This window comes from Leptosomus discolor, unplaced genomic scaffold, assembly GCF_034619465.1.
Source record: "Leptosomus discolor isolate bLepDis1 unplaced genomic scaffold, bLepDis1.hap2 HAP2_SCAFFOLD_27, whole genome shotgun sequence".
NCBI lineage: Eukaryota > Metazoa > Chordata > Aves > Leptosomiformes > Leptosomidae > Leptosomus > Leptosomus discolor.
The window spans coordinates 4,300,756-4,317,201 of record NW_028237782.1 but is presented as its reverse complement, the minus strand read 5'-3'; positions in this window follow the sequence as shown (position 1 = coordinate 4,317,201).

Below are 16,446 nucleotides of genomic sequence, written 5' to 3'. Positions count from 1 at the left end.
CCCCAACGTCAAATGCCAACGCGAAACCCAATGGCAAATCCCAAAGCGTTTGTGTCTTCTGACCCCAACGCCAAAACCCAACGCCAAACCGCAATGCCAAACCGCAAACCTTTGCGTCTTCTGAACCCAACACCAAACCCCAAGTCCAAACCCCAACGCGTTTGCGTCTTCAAACCCAACGCCAAATCCCAACGCGTTTGCGTCTTCTGAACCCAACGCCAAACCCCAACGCTTCTGCGTCTTCTGACCCCAACGCCAAACCACAGCGTGAAACCCCAACGCTAAACACCAACGCCAAACCCCAACGCATTTGCATCTTCTGACCCCAACGCCAAACACCACCGCCAAACCCCAACGCGTTTTCATCTTCTGATCCCAACGCCAACTCCCAACGCCAAATTCCGATGCCAAATAGCAACGCGCTTGCATCTTTTGACCCCAACGCCAAATCTCTGCGCCAAACCCCAAAGCCAAAACCCAACGCGTTTGCGTCTTCACACCCCAACGCCAAACCCCAACGCGTTTGCGTATACTGACCACAACGCCAAATCCCAACTACAAATCCCAACGCGTTGGAGTCTTCTGACCACAACGCCAAACCCCAGCGCCAAACCCTAAAGCTTTTGCGTATTCTGACACCAACGCCAAACCCCAATGCCAAACACCAACGCGTTTGCGTCTTCTGACCCCAACGCCAAACCCCAACGCCAAAATACAACGCAAACCCCATGGCCAAAACCCAACGCGTTTGCGTCTTCACACCCCAAGGCCAAACCCCAACGCGTTTGCGAGTTCTGACCCAACGCCAAACCTCAACGCCAAACCCCAATGCGTTTGCGTCTTCTGACCCCAAAGCTAAACCCCAACGCGTTTGAGTCTTCTGACCCCAATGACAAAACCCATCACCAAACTGCAACGACAAACCCCAACGCCAAACCCCAACGCATTTGCGTCTTCTGACCCCAACGCCAAACACCAACGTCAAACCACAACGGGTTTGCGTCTTCTGACCCGAACGCCAAACCCCAAAGCCAACCCCCAACGCATTTGCTTCTTCTGATCACAACGCCAAACCCAACGCGTTTGCGTCTTCTGACCCCAACGCCAAACCCCAACGCCAAATTCCAAGGCCAAACCCCAAGGAGTTTGCGTCTTTAGATCCCAAAGCCAAACCCCAACGCCAAAAGCCAACACGTTTGGTCTTCTGACCCCAACGCCAAACCCCAGCGCCAAACCACAACGCGTTTGCTTTTTCTGACACCAACGACATACCCCAACGCCAAACCACAAAGCTTTTTTTTTTGCGTCTTCTGACCCCATCATCAAATCCCAGCGCCAAAACACAACGCAAACCCCATGGCCAAAACCCAACGCGTTTGCGTCTTCTGACCCCAACGCCAAAACCCAACGCCAAACCCCAAAGCAATTGCATCTCCTTACCCCAATGCCAAATCCCAACGACAAACCCCAACGCGTTTGCGTCTTGTGAACCAAACGCCAAACCCCAACGCCAAACCCCAGCGCGTTTGCGTCTGCTGACCCCGCCATACCCCAACGTGAAATGCTAACGTGAAACCCAGTGGCAAACAACAAAGCTTTGCGTCTTCTGACCCCAACGCCAAAACACAACGCCAAACACCAACGCGTTTGCGTCTTCTGACCAAAACGCCAAACCTCAACGCGTTTGCGTCTTCTGACCCCAACGCCAAACCCAACGCCAAACCCCAACGCGTTGGCGCCTTCTGACCCCAACGCCAAACCCCAACGCCAAACCGCAACGCGTTTGCGTCTTCTGACCCCATTGCCGAACCCCAATGCCAAAACCCTACGCGTTGACTTCTTCTGAGCACAACGCCAAATCCCAACGCATATGCGTCTTCTGACCCCAACGTCAAACCCCAACGCGTTTGCGTCTTCTGACACCAAAGCAAAACCACAACACCAAACCCCAAGGAATTTGCATCTTCTGAACCCAACGCCAAACCCCAAGGCCAAACCCAAATTGTTTCCGTCTTCTGACCCCAACGCCAAACCCCAACGACAAACCCCAACGCGTTGGCGGATTCTGACCCGAACGCCAAACCCCAACCCAAACACCAACGCTTTTGGGTCTTCTGACCCCAACGCCAAACCCCAGCGCCAAAACCCAACGCCAAAACCCACGGACAAAACCCAACTCGTTTGCGTCCTGTGACCCAAACGCCAAACCCCAACGCCAAACCCCAACGCGTTTGCGTCTTCTGACCCCAACGACAAATCCCAACGCATATGCGTCTTCTGACCCCAACGCCAAACCCCAACGTGAAAAGCCAGCGCTTTTGCGTATTCTGACCCCAACGCCAAACCCCAACCCAAACACCAATGCTTTTGCATCTTCTGACCCCAGCGCCAAACCCCAATTCCAAACACCAACGTGTTTGCGTCTTATGACCCCAACGCCAAACCCCAAAGCTTTTGCGTCTTCTGACCGCAATGTCAAATATCAGCGCGAAAGCCCAACGCCAAACCCCAATGCCAAACACCAACGCGTTTGCGTCTTCTGACCAAAACGCCAAACTTCAACGCGTTTGCGTCTTCTGATCCCAACGCCAAACCCCAACGCCAAACCCCAACGCTTTTGCGTCTTGTGACCCAAACGCCAAACCCCAACGCCAAACCCCAACCCGTTTGCGTCTTCTGACCCCAGCGCCAAACCCCAACGGCAAACCCGAAAGCGTTTGCGTCTTCTGACCCCAACGCCAAAACACAACGCCAAACCCTAACGCCAAACCGCAACGCGTTTGCGTCTTCTGACCCCAAAGCCAAACCCCAACGCTTTTGTGTCTTCTGACCCCAACGTCAAATCCCAGCGCCAAACCCCAACGCCGAACCCCAATGCCAAAAACCTATGCGTTTGCGTCTTCTAAACCAAAATGCTAAACCTCAACGCGTTTGCGTCTTCTGACCCCAACGCCAAACCCCAACGCCAAACCCCAACGCGTTTGCGTCTTCTGACCAAAACGCCACACCTCAACGCTTTTGGGTCTTCTGACCCCAACGCAAAACACCAACGCCAAACCCCAACGCGTTTGCGTCTTCTGACCCCAACGCCAAACCCCAACGTGTTTGCATCTTCAGACCCCAACACCAAAACACAAGGCCAAACCCCAAAGCCAAACCCCAACGCCAAACCCCAACGCGTTTGCGTCTTCTGACCCCAAAGCCAAACCCCAAAGCGTTTGTGTCTTCTGACCCCAACACCAAAGCCCAAAGCCAAACCCCAACGCGTTTGCGTCTTCTGACCCGAATGCCAAACCCCAACGCCAAACCCCAACACGTTATGTCTTCTGACCCGAACGCCAAACCCCAACGCCAAACCCCAATGCCAAACCCAACGCGTTTGAGTCTTCTGACCCCAGCACCAAAGCCCAACGTCAAACCCCTAAGCGTTTGCATCTTCTGACCCCAAAGCCAAAACCCAACGCTTTTATGTCTTCTGACTCCAAGGTCAAACCCCAGTGCCAAACCCCAACGCCAAACCCCAACGCCAAACCCCAACGCGTTTGCATCTTCAGACCCCAACGCCAAAACACAAGGCCAAACCCCAAAGCCAAACCCCAACGCCAAATCCCAACACGTTTGCGTCTTCTGACCCCAACGCCAAACCCCAACAAATTTGCGTCTTTTGACCCCCAACGCCAAACCCCAACGCCAAACCCCAACGCGTTTGCGTATACTGACCCGAACGCCAATCCCAACTCCAAACCCCAACACGTTATGTCTTCTGACTCGAACGCCAAACCCCAACGCGTTTGCGTCTTCTGACCCCAACGCAAAACCCCAACGGCAAACCCCAACGGCAAACCCCAACGGCAAACCCCAAAGCGTTTGCGTCTACTGACCCCAACACCAAAACCGAACGCCAAACCCCAAAGAGTTTGCGTCTTCTGACTAAAACGCCAAAACTCAACGCGTTTGTGTCTTCTGACCCCAACGGCAAACCCCAACGGCAAACCCCAATGCCAAACCAAACGCGTTTGCGTCTTCTGACCCCAACGCCAACCCCCAAAGCCAAACCCCAACACGTTTGCGTCTTCTGACCGCAGCGCCAAACCCGAACGCCAAACCCCAACGCGTTTGCGTCTTCTGACCCCAACGCAAAACCCCAACGGCAAACCCCAACGCGTTTGCGTCTTCTGACCGCAGCACCAAAACCCAATGCCAAACCCCAACACGTTTTCGTCATCTGACCCCAACGCCATACCCAACGTCAAATGCCAACGGGAAACCCCAACGGTAAACCCCAAAGCGTTTGCGTCTACTGACCCCAACGCCAAACCCCAACAGCAAACCCCAACGCATTTGCGTCTTCTTACCGCAGCGCCAAACCCCAACGCCAAACCTCAACACGTTATGTCTTCTGACCCGAACGACAAACCCCAACGCCAAACCCCAACGTGTTTGCGTCTTCTGACCCCAACGCCAAACCCTAGCGCTAAAACCCAACGCCAAACCCCAACGCGTTTTACGTATTCTGACCCGAACGCCAATCCGAACTCCAAACCCCAACGCGTTTGTGACTTCTGACACCAACGCCAAACCCCAAAGCCAAACCCCAACGCGTTTTCGTCTTCTGACCACAGCACCAAGCCCCAATGCCAAACCCCAAAGCGTTTGCGTCATCTGACACCAACGCCATACCCCAACGTCAAATACCAACGCGAAACCCCAACGGCAAACCCCAAAGCGTTTGAGTCTACTGACCCCAACGCGAAACCCCAACGGCAAACCCCAAAGCGTTTGCGTCTACTGACCCAAACGCCACACCCCAACGCCAAACCCCAACACGTTTGCGTCTTCTGACCCCAAAGCCAAACCCCAACGCTTTAAAGTCTTCTGACCCCAACGACAAAACCCAGCGCCAAACCCCAACGGCAAACGCCAAAACCAAACCCCAACGCGTTTGCATCTTCTGACACCAACGCCAACCCCCAACGCCAAACCCCAATGTGTTTACTTCTTCTGACCCCAACGCCAAACACCTACGCCAAACCCCAAAGCGTTTGCGTCTTCTGACCCCAAAGCCAAACCCCAACGCCAAACCCCAACGCGTTTGCGTCTTCAGACCCGAACGCCAAACCCCAACGCCAAACCCCAACGCGTTTGCGTCTTCTGACCCCAACACGAAACCCCAACGGCAAACCCCAACGTGTTTCCGTCTTCTGACGCCAGCACCAAACCCCAATGCCAAACCCCAACACGTTTTCGTCATCAGACCCCATCGCCATACCCCAACGTCAAATGCCAACGCGAAACCCAAACGGCAAACCCCGAAGCGTTTGCGTCTACTGACCCCAACGCCAAACCCGAACGCCAAACCCAAAAGAGTTTGCGTCTTCTGACTAAAACGCCAAAACTCAACTCGTTTGTGTCTTCTGACCCCAACATCAAACACCTACGCCAAACCCCAACGCGTTTGCGACTTCTGAACCGAACGCCAAACCCCAACGCCAAACCCCAACGAGTTTGCTTCTTCTGACCCCAACACCAAAGCCCAAAGCCAAACCCCAGCGCGTTTGCGTCTTCTGACCGCAGCGCCAAACCCGAACGCCAAACCCCAAAGCGTTTGCGTCTTCTGACCTGAACGCCAAACCCCAACGCCAAACCCCAACATGTTATTTCTTCTGACCTGAACGCCAAACCCCAACGCCAAACCCCAACGCGTTTGCATCTTCTGACCACAACGCCAAACCGCAATGCCAAACCCCAACACGTTATGTCTTCTGTCCCGAACGACAAACCCCAACGCCAAACCCCAACGTGTTTGCGTCTTCTGACCCCAACGCCAAACCCTAGCGCTAAAACCCAACGCCAAACCCCAACGCGTTTTACGTATTCTGACCCGAACGCCAATCCGAACTCCAAACCCCAACGCGTTTGTGACTTCTGACACCAACGCCAAACCCCAAAGCCAAACCCCAAAGCGTTTTCGTCTTCTGACCGCAGCACCAAGCCCCAATGCCAAACCCCAATGCGTTTGCGTCATCTGACACCAACGCCATACCCCAACGTCAAATACCAACGCGAAACCCCAACGGCAAACCCCAAAGCGTTTGAGTCTACTGACCCCAACGCGAAACCCCAACGGCAAACCCCAAAGCGTTTGCGTCTACTGACCCAAACGCCACACCCCAAAGCCAAACCCCAACACGTTTGCGTCTTCTGACCCCAAAGCCAAACCCCAACGCTTTAAAGTCTTCTGACCCCAACGCCAAAACCCAGCGCCAAACCCCAACGCCAAACGCCAGCACCAAACCCCAACGCGTTTGCATCTTCTGACACCAACGCCAACCCCCAACGCCAAACCCCAATGTGTTTACTTCTTCTGACCCCAACGCCAAACACCTACGCCAAACCCCAAAGCGTTTGCGTCTTCTGACCCTAAAGCCAAACCCCAACGCCAAACCCCAATGCGTTTGCGTCTTCTGACCCCAACGCCAAACCCAAACGCGTTTGCGTCTTCTGACCCCACCACGAAACCCCAACGGCAAACCCCAACGCGTTTCCGTCTTCTGACTCCAGCATCAAACCCCAATGCCAAACCCCAACTAGTTTTCGTCATCAGACCCCATCGCCATACCCCAACGTCAAATGCCAACGCGAAACCCAAACGGCAAACCCCGAAGCGTTTGCGTCTAATGACCCCAACGCGAAACCCAAATGGCAAACCCCAAAGCATTTGCGTCTACTGACCCCAACGCCAAACCCGAACGCCAAACCCCAAAGAGTTTGCGTCTTCTGACTAAAACGCCAAAATTCAACGCGTTTGTGTCTTCTGACCCCAACATAAAACACCTACGCCAAACCCCAACGCGTTTGCGTCTTCTGACCCGAACGCCAAACCCCAACGCCAAACCCCAACGCGTTTGCGTCTTCTGACCCCAACACGAAACCCCAACGGCAAACCCCAACGCGTTTCCGTCTTCTGACGCCAGCACCAAACCCCAATGCCAAACCCCAACGCGTTTTCGTCATCAGACCCCATCGCCATACCCCAACGTCAAATGCCAACGCGAAACCCAAACGGCAAACCCCGAAGCGTTTGCGTCTACTGACCCCAACGTCAAACCCCAACGGCAAACCCCAAAGCGTTTGCGACTACTGACCCCAACACCAAACCCGAACGCCAAACCCCAAAGAGTTTTGTCTTCTGACTAAAACGCCAAAACTCAACGCGTTTGTGTCTTCTGACCCCAACATCAAACACCTACGCCAAACCCCAACGCGTTTGCGACTTCTGACCCCAACACCAAAGCCCAAAGCCAAACCCCAACATGTTATTTCTTCTGACCCGAACGCCAAACCCCAACGCCAAACCCCAACGCGTTTGCATCTTCTGACCACAACGCCAAACCACAACGCCAAACCCCAACGCGTATGCGTCATCTGACCACAACGCCAAACCCCAACGCCAAACCCCAACATGTTATTTCTTCTGACCCGAACGCCAAACCCCAACGCCAAACCCTTAACGCGTTTGCATCTTCTGACCAAAACGCCAAACCACAACGCCAAACCCCAACGCGTATGCGTCTTCTGAACCCAACGTCAAAACCCAAAGCCAAACCCCAACGCGTTTGCATCTTCTGACCCCAGCACCAAACCCCAACGCCAAACCCCAACGCGTTTGCGTCTTTTGACCCCAACGCCATACTCCGACGTCAAATGCCAACGTGAAACACCAACGGCAAACTAGAAATCGTTTGCGTCTACTGAACCCAACATGAAACCCCAATGTCAAACCTTAAAGCATTTGCGTCTTCTAAACCCAAAGCCAAACCCCAACTCTTTTACGTCTTCTGACCCCAATGCCAAACCCCAGCGCCAAACACCAATGCCAAACCCCAACGCCAAATCCCAACACGTTTGAGTCTTCTGACCCCAACGCCAAACCTCAATACCAAACCCCAACGTATTTACGTCTTCTGAACCCAAAGTCAAACCCCAATGCTTTTACGTCTTCTGACCCCAACGTCAAACCCCAGCGCCAAACCCCAACGCTAAACCCCAACGCCAAACCCCAACACAAAACCCCAACGCGTTTGCGTCTTGTGACTACAACGCCAAAACTCAACGCGTTGCTTCTACTGACCCCAACGCCACATCCCAATGCCAAACACCAATGCGTTTGCGTCTTCTGACCCCAAAGACAAACCCCAACGCTTTTACGTCTTCTGACCCCAACGTGAAAACCCAGCGCCAAACCCCAACGCCAAACCCCAACGCCAAACCCCAACACCAAATCCCAACGCGTTTGTGCCTTCTGACCCCAACGCCAAACAGCAACGCGTTAGTGTCTTCTGACCCCAATACCAAACCCCAGCGCCAAACCTCAAGACATTTGCATCTTCTGAGCCCAACACCAAACCCCAAGGCCAAAACCAAAGTGTTTGCATTTTCTGACCCCATCGCCAAACCCCAACAACAAAAACCAACTCGTTTGCTTCTTCTGACCCGAACGCCAAACCCCAACACCAAACCCCAACGCGTTTGCGTCTTCTGACCCCAAAGGCAAACCCCAAAGCTTTTACGTATTCTTGCCCCAACGCCAAACCCCAGCGCCAAACCCCAACGTCAAATCCCAACGCGTTTGTGTCTTCTGACCCCAACGCCATACCCCAATGCGTTAGTGTCTTCTGACCTCAATGCCAAACCCCAGCGCCAAACCTCAACACATTTGCATCTTCTGACCCCAACGCCAAACCCCAAGGCCAAACCCAAAATGTTTGCGTCTTCTGACCCCATCGCCAAACCCCAACGACAAAAACCAACTCGTTTGCTTCTTCTGACCCCAACGCCAAACCCCGAAGCCAAACCCCAACAGGTTTCTGTCTACTGACCCAAACGCCACACCCCAACGCCAAACCCCAAAGCGTTTGCGTCTTCTGACCCAACGCCAAACACCAACGCCAAACCCCAACGCTTTTGCGTCTTCTGACCTCAACGCCAAACCCCAACGCCAAACCCCAACACCAAACCCCAACGCCAAAACCCAACACGTTTGCGTCTTCGGACCCCAACGCCAAACCCTAGCGCTATAACCCAACGCCAAACCCCAAGGCCAAAACCCCACGCGTTTACATCTTCTGACCCCAACGCCAAACCCCTACGCCAAACCCCAAAGCGTTTGCGTCTTCTGACCCCAAAGCCAAACCCCAACGCTTTTACGTCTTCTGACCACAACGTGAAACCCCAGCACCAAACACCAACACCAAACACCAAGGACAAACCCCAACGCGTTTGCGTCTTCTGACCAAAACGCGGCACCTCAACGCGTTTGAGTCTTCTGACCTCAACGCCAAACCCCAACGCCAAATCCCAAGGACAAACCCCAACGCGTTTGCGTCTTCTGACCAAAACACGGCACCTCAACGCGTTTGAGTCTTCTGACCTCAACGCCAAACCCTAGTGCTAAAACCCAACGCCAAACCCCAAGGCCAAAACCCAACGCGTTTGCATCTTCTGACCACAACGCCAACCCCCAACGCCATACCCCAACACGTTTGCGTCTTCTGACCCCAACGCCAAACCCCAACGCTGAACGTCAATGCGTTTGCGTCTTCTGACCCAAAAGCCAAACCCCTATGCCAAACCCCAACGCGTTTGCGTCTTCTGACCCCAACGCAAAACCCCAACGGCAAACCCCAACGCGTTTGCTTCTTCTGACCCCAGCACCAAACGCCAATGCCAAACCACAACGCGTTTGAGTCTTCTGAACCCAACGCCAAACCCCAACACGTTTTCGTCTTCTGACCCCAACGCCATACCCCAACGTCAAATGCCAACGCGAAACCCCAACGGCAAACCCCAAAGCGTTTGCGTCTACTGACACCAACGCCAAACCCCAACACCAAACCCCAACGTGTTTGCGTCTTCTGAACCTAAAGCCAAACCCCAATGCTTTTACGTCTTCTGACCCCAACGCCAAAACCCAGCGCCAAACCCCAACGCCAAAGCCCAACACCAAACCCCAACGCGTTTGCGTCTTGTGACTACAATGCCAAAACTCAACGCGTTGCTTCTACTGACCCCAACGCCACATCCCAACGCCAAACACCAACGCGTTTGCGTCTTCTGACCCCAAAGACAAACCCCAACGCTTTTACGTCTTCTGACCCCAACGTCAAAACCCAGCGCCAAACCCCAACGCCAAACCCCAACGCCAAACCCCAACACCAAATCCCAACGCGTTTGTGCCTTCTGACCCCAACGCCAAACAGCAACGCGTTAGTGTCTTCTGACCCCAATACCAAACCCCAGCGCCAAACCCCAACGTGTTTGCGTCTTCTGACCCCATCGCCAAACCCCAACAACAAAAACCAACTCGTTTGCTTCTTCTGACCCGAATGCCAAACCCCAACACCAAGCCTCAACGCGTTTGCGTATTCTGACCCGAACGCCAATCCCAACTCCAAACCCCAATGCGTTTGTGTCTTCTGACACCAACGCCAAACCCCAAAGCCAAACCCCAACGCGTTTTCGTCTTCTGACCGCAGCACCAAACCCCAATGCCAATCCCCAACGCGTTTGCGTCATCTGACACCAAAGGCATACCACAACGTCAAATGCCAATGCGAAACCCCAACAGCAAACCCCAAAGCGTTTGTGTCTACTGACCCCAATGCGAAACCCCAACGCCAAACCCCAACGCGTTGGTGTCTTCTGACCCCAAAGCCAAACCCCAAAGCTTTTACGTCTTCTTGCCCCAACGTCAAACCCCAGCGCCAAACCCCAACGCCAAACCTCAACGCGTTAGTGTCTTCTGACCTCAATGCCAAACCCCAGCGCCAAATCTCAACACATTTGGATCTTCTGACCCCAACGCCAAACCCCAAGGCCAAACCCAAAGTGTTTGCGTCTTCTGACCCCATCGCCAAACCCCGAAGCCAAACCCCAACAGGTTTCCGTCTACTGACCCAAACGCCACACCCCAACGCAAAACCCCAAAGCGTTTGCGTCTTCTGACCCAACGCCAAACACCAACGCCAAACCCCAACGCTTTTGCGTCTTCTGACCTCAACGCCAAACCCCAACGCCAAACCCCAACACCAAACCCCAACGCCAAACCCCAACACATTTGCGTCTTCTGACCCCAACGCCAAACCCTAGCGCTATAACCCAACGCCAAACCCCAAGGCCAAAACCCCACGCGTTTGCATCTTCTGACCCCAACGCCAACCCCCAACGGCAAACCCCAAAGCGTTTGCGTCAACTGACCCCAACGCCAAAGCCCAACCACAAACCCTAAAGCGTTTGCGTCTACTGACACCAACGTCTATCCCCTACGCCAAACCCCAACGCGTTTGCGTCTTCTGACCAAAACGCCACAACTCAACGCGTTTGAGTCTTCTGACCCCAACGCAAAACCCCAACGGCAAACCCCAACGCGTTTGCGTCTTCTGACCCCAACGCCAAACCCTCAGGCCAAACCCAATGCGTTTGCGTCCTCTGAACCGAACGCCAAACCCCAACGCCAAACCCCAACGCGTTTTCATCATCTGACCCCAACGCCATACCCCAAAGTCTAATGCCAACGCGAAACCCCAACGGCAAACCCCAAAGCGTTTGCGTCTACTGACCTCAATGCCAAACCCCAGCGCCAAACCTCAACACATTTGCATCTTCTGACCCCAACGCCAAACCCCAAGGCCAAACCCAAAGTGTTTGCGTCTTCTGACCCCATCGCCAAACCCCAACGACAAAAAACAACTTGTTTGCTTCTTCTGACCCGAACGCCAAACCCCGAAGCCAAACCCCAACACGTTTCCGTCTACTGACCCAAACGCCACACCCCAACGCAAAACCCCAAAGCGTTTGCGTCTTCTGACCCAACGCCAAACACCAACGCCAAACCCCAACACTTTTGGGTCTTCTGACCTCAACGCCAAACCCCAACGCCAAACCCCAACACCAAACCCCAACGCCAAACCCCAACATGTTTGCGTCTTCTGACCCCAACGCCAAACCCTAGCGCTATAACCCAACGCCAAACCCCAAGGCCAAAACCCCACGCGTTTGCATCTTCTGACCCCAACGCCAACCCCCAACGGCAAACCCCAAAGCGTTTGCGTCAACTGACCCCAACATCAAACCCCAACGCGTTTGCGTCTTCTGACTAAAACTCCAAAACTCAACGCGTTTGCATCTTCTGACACCAACGCCAAACCCTCAGCCCAAACCCAAAGCGTTTGCGTCCTCTGACCGGAACGCCAAACCCCAACGCTAAACCCCAACGTGTTTGCTTCTTGTGACCCCAACACCAAAGCCCAAAGCCAAACCCCAACGCGTTTGTGTCTTCTGACCCCAACACCAAAGCCCAAAGCCAAACCCCAACGCGTTTGCGTCTTCTGACCCGAACGCCAAACCCCAACGCCAAACCCCAACACGTTATGTCTTCTGATCCGAACGCCAAACCCCAACGCCAAACCCCAATGCCAAACCCAACGCGTTTGCGTCTTCTGACCCCAGCACCAAACCCCAACGTCAAACCCCTAAGCGTTTGCGTCTTCTGACCCCAAAGCCAAAACCCAACGCTTTTCCGTCTTCTGACTCCAAGGTCAAACCCCAGTGCCAAATCCCAACGCCAAACCCCAACGCCAAACCCCAACGCGTTTGCGTCTTCTGACCAAAACGCCACACCTCAAAGCTTTTGGGTCTTCTGACCCCAACGCAAAACCCTAGCGCTAAAACCCAACGCCAAACCCCAAGGCCAAAACCCAATGCGTTTGCATCTTCTGACACCAACGCCAACCCCCAACGCCAAACCCCAACGCGTTTTCGTCTTCTGACCGCAGCACCAAACCCCAATGCCAATCCCCAACGCGTTTGCGTCATCTGACACCAAAGGCATACCCCAACGTCAAATGCCAATGCGAAACCCCAACGGCAAACCCCAAAGCGTTTGTGTCTACTGACCCCAATGCGAAACCCCAACGCCAAACCCCAACGCGTTTGCGTCTTCTGACCCCAAAGCCAAACCCCAAAGCTTTTACGTCTTCTTGCCCCAACGTCAAACCCCAGCGCCAAACCCCAACGCCAAACCCCAACGCATTTGTGTCTTCTGACCCCAACGCCAAACCCCAACGCGTTAGTGTCTTCTGACCTCAATGCCAAACCCCAGTGCCAAACCTCAACACATTTGCATCTTCTGACCCCAACGCCAAACCCCAAGGCCAAACCCAAAATGTTTGCGTCTTCTGACCCCATCGCCAAACCCCAACGACAAAAACCAACTCGTTTGCTTCTTCTGACCCCAACGCCAAACCCTAGCGCTATAACCCAACGCCAAACCCCAAGGCCAAAACCCCACGCGTTTGCATCTTCTGACTCCAACGCCAAACCCCTACGCCAAACCCCAAAGCGTTTGCGTCTTCTGACCCCAAAGCCAAACCCCAACGCTTTTACGTCTTCTGACCCCAACGTGAAACCGCAGCGCCAAACCCCAAGGACAAACCCCAACGCGTTTGCGTCTTCTGACCAAAACGCGGCACCTCAACGCGTTTGAGTCTTCTGACCTCAACGCCAAACCCTAGTGCTAAAACCCAACGCCAAACCCCAAGGCCAAAACCCAACGCGTTTGCATCTTCTGACCACAACGCCAACCCCCAACGCCATACCCCAACACGTTTGCGTCTTCTGACCCCAACGCCAAACCCCAACGCTGAACGTCAATGCGTTTGCGTCTTCTGACCCAAAAGCCAAACCCCTATGCCAAACCCCAACGCGTTTGCGTCTTCTGACCCCAACGCAAAACCCCAACGGCAAACCCCAACGCGTTTGCTTCTTCTGACCCCAGCACCAAACGCCAATGCCAAACCACAACGCGTTTGAGTCTTCTGAACTCAACGACAAACCCCAACGCGTTTGCGTCTTCTGACCCCAATGCCAAACCCCAACGCCAAACCCCAACGCGTTTGCGTCTTCTGACCAAAACGCCACAACTCAACGCGTTTGAGTCTTCTGACCCCAACGCCAAACCCGAACGGCAAACCCCAACGCATTTGCGTCTTCTGACCCCAACGCCATACCCCAACGTCAAATGCCAACGCGAAACCCCAACGGCAAACCCCAAAGCGTTTGCGTCTACTGACCCCAACGCCAAACCCCAATGGCAAACCCCAAAGCGTTTGCGTCTACTGACACCAACGCCAAACCCCAACACCAAACCCCAACGTGTTTGCGTCTTCTGAACCTAAAGCCAAACCCCAATGCTTTTACGTCTTCTGACCCCAACGTCAAAACCCAGCGCCAAACCCCAACGCCAAAGCCCAACACCAAACCCCAACGCGTTTGCGTCTTGTGACTACAACGCCAAAACTCAACGCGTTGCTTCTACTGACCCCAACGCCACATCCCAACGCCAAACACCAATGCGTTTGCGTCTTCTGACCCCAAAGACAAACCCCAACGCTTTTACGTCTTCTGACCCCAACGTCAAAACCCAGCGCCAAACCCCAACGCCAAACCCCAACGCCAAACCCCAACACCAAATCCCAACGCGTTTGTGCCTTCTGACCCCAACGCCAAACAGCAACGCGTTAGTGTCTTCTGACCCCAATACCAAACCCCAGCGCCAAACCTCAACACATTTGCATCTTCTGAGCCCAACACCAAACCCCAAGGCCAAAACCAAAGTGTTTGCATTTTCTGACCCCATCGCCAAACCCCAACAACAAAAACCAACTCGTTTGCTTCTTCTGACCCGAACGCCAAACCCCAACATTAAACCCCAACGCGTTTGCGTATTCTGACCCGAACGCCAATCCCAACTCCAAACCCCAATGCGTTTGTGTCTTCTGACACCAACGCCAAACCCCAAAGCAAACCCCAACGCGTTTTCGTCTTATGACCGCAACACCAAACCCCAATGCCAATCCCCAACGTGTTTGCGTCATCTGACACCAAAGGCATACCCCAACGTCAAATGCCAATGCGAAACCCCAACGGCAAACCCCAAAGCGTTTGTGTCTACTGACCCCAATGCGAAACCCCAACGCCAAACCCCAACGCGTTGGTGTCTTCTGACCCCAAAGCCAAACCCCAAAGCTTTTACGTCTTCTTGCCCCAACGTCAAACCCCAGCGCCAAACCCCAACGCCAAACCCCAACGCATTTGTGTCTTCTGACCCCAACGCCAAACCCCAACGCGTTAGTGTCTTCTGACCTCAATGCCAAACCCCAGTGCCAAACCTCAACACATTTGCATCTTCTGACCCCAACGCCAGACCCCAACGCCAAACCCCAAGGCCAAACCCAAAATGTTTGCGTCTTCTGACCCCATCGCCAAACCCCAACGACAAAAACCAACTCGTTTGCTTCTTCTGACCCCAACGCCAAACCCCGAAGCCAAACCCCAACAGGTTTCTGTCTACTGACCCAAACACCACACCCCAACGCCAAACCCCAAAGCGTTTGCGTCTTCTGACCTAACGCCAAACACCAACGCCAAACCCCAACGCTTTTGCGTCTTCTGACCTCAACGCTAAACCCCAACGCCAAACCCCAACACCAAACCCCAACGCCAAAACCCAACACGTTTGCATCTTCTGACCCCAACGCCAACCCCCAACGGCAAACCCCAAAGCGTTTGCGTCAACTGACCCCAACGCCAAAGCCCAACCACAAACCCTAAAGCGTTTGCGTCTACTGACACCAACGTCTATCCCCTACGCCAAACCCCAAAGCGTTTGCGTCCTCTGACCCCAAAGCCAAACCCCAACGCTTTTATGTCTTCTGACCACAACGTGAAACCCCAGCGCCAAACCCCAACGCCAAACACCAACGCCAAACCCCAACGCGTTTGCGTCTTCTGACCAAAACGCCACAACTCAACGCGTTTGAGTCTTCTGACCCCAACGCAAAACCCCAACGGCAAACCCCAACGCGTTTGCATCTTCTGACCCCAACGCCAAACCCTCAGGCCAAACCCAATGCGTTTGCGTCCTCTGAACCGAACGCCAAACCCCAACGCCAAACCCCAACGCGTTTTCATCATCTGACCCCAACGCCATACCCCAAAGTCTAATGCCAACGCGAAACCCCAACGGCAAACCCCAAAGCGTTTGCGTCTACTGACCTCAATGCCAAACCCCAGCGCCAAACCTCAACACATTTGCATCTTCTGACCCCAACGCCAAACCCCAAGGCCAAACCCAAAGTGTTTGCGTCTTCTGACACCATTGCCAAACCCCAACGACAAAAAACAACTCGTTTGCTTCTTCTGACCCAAACGCCAAACCCTGAAGCCAAACCCCAACACGTTTCCGTCTACTGACCCAAACGCCACACCCCAACACAAAACCCCAAAGCGTTTGCGTCTTCTGACCCAACGCCAAACACCAACGCCAAACCCCAACACCAAACCCCAACGCCAAACCCCAACACGTTTGCGTCTTCTGACCCCAACGCC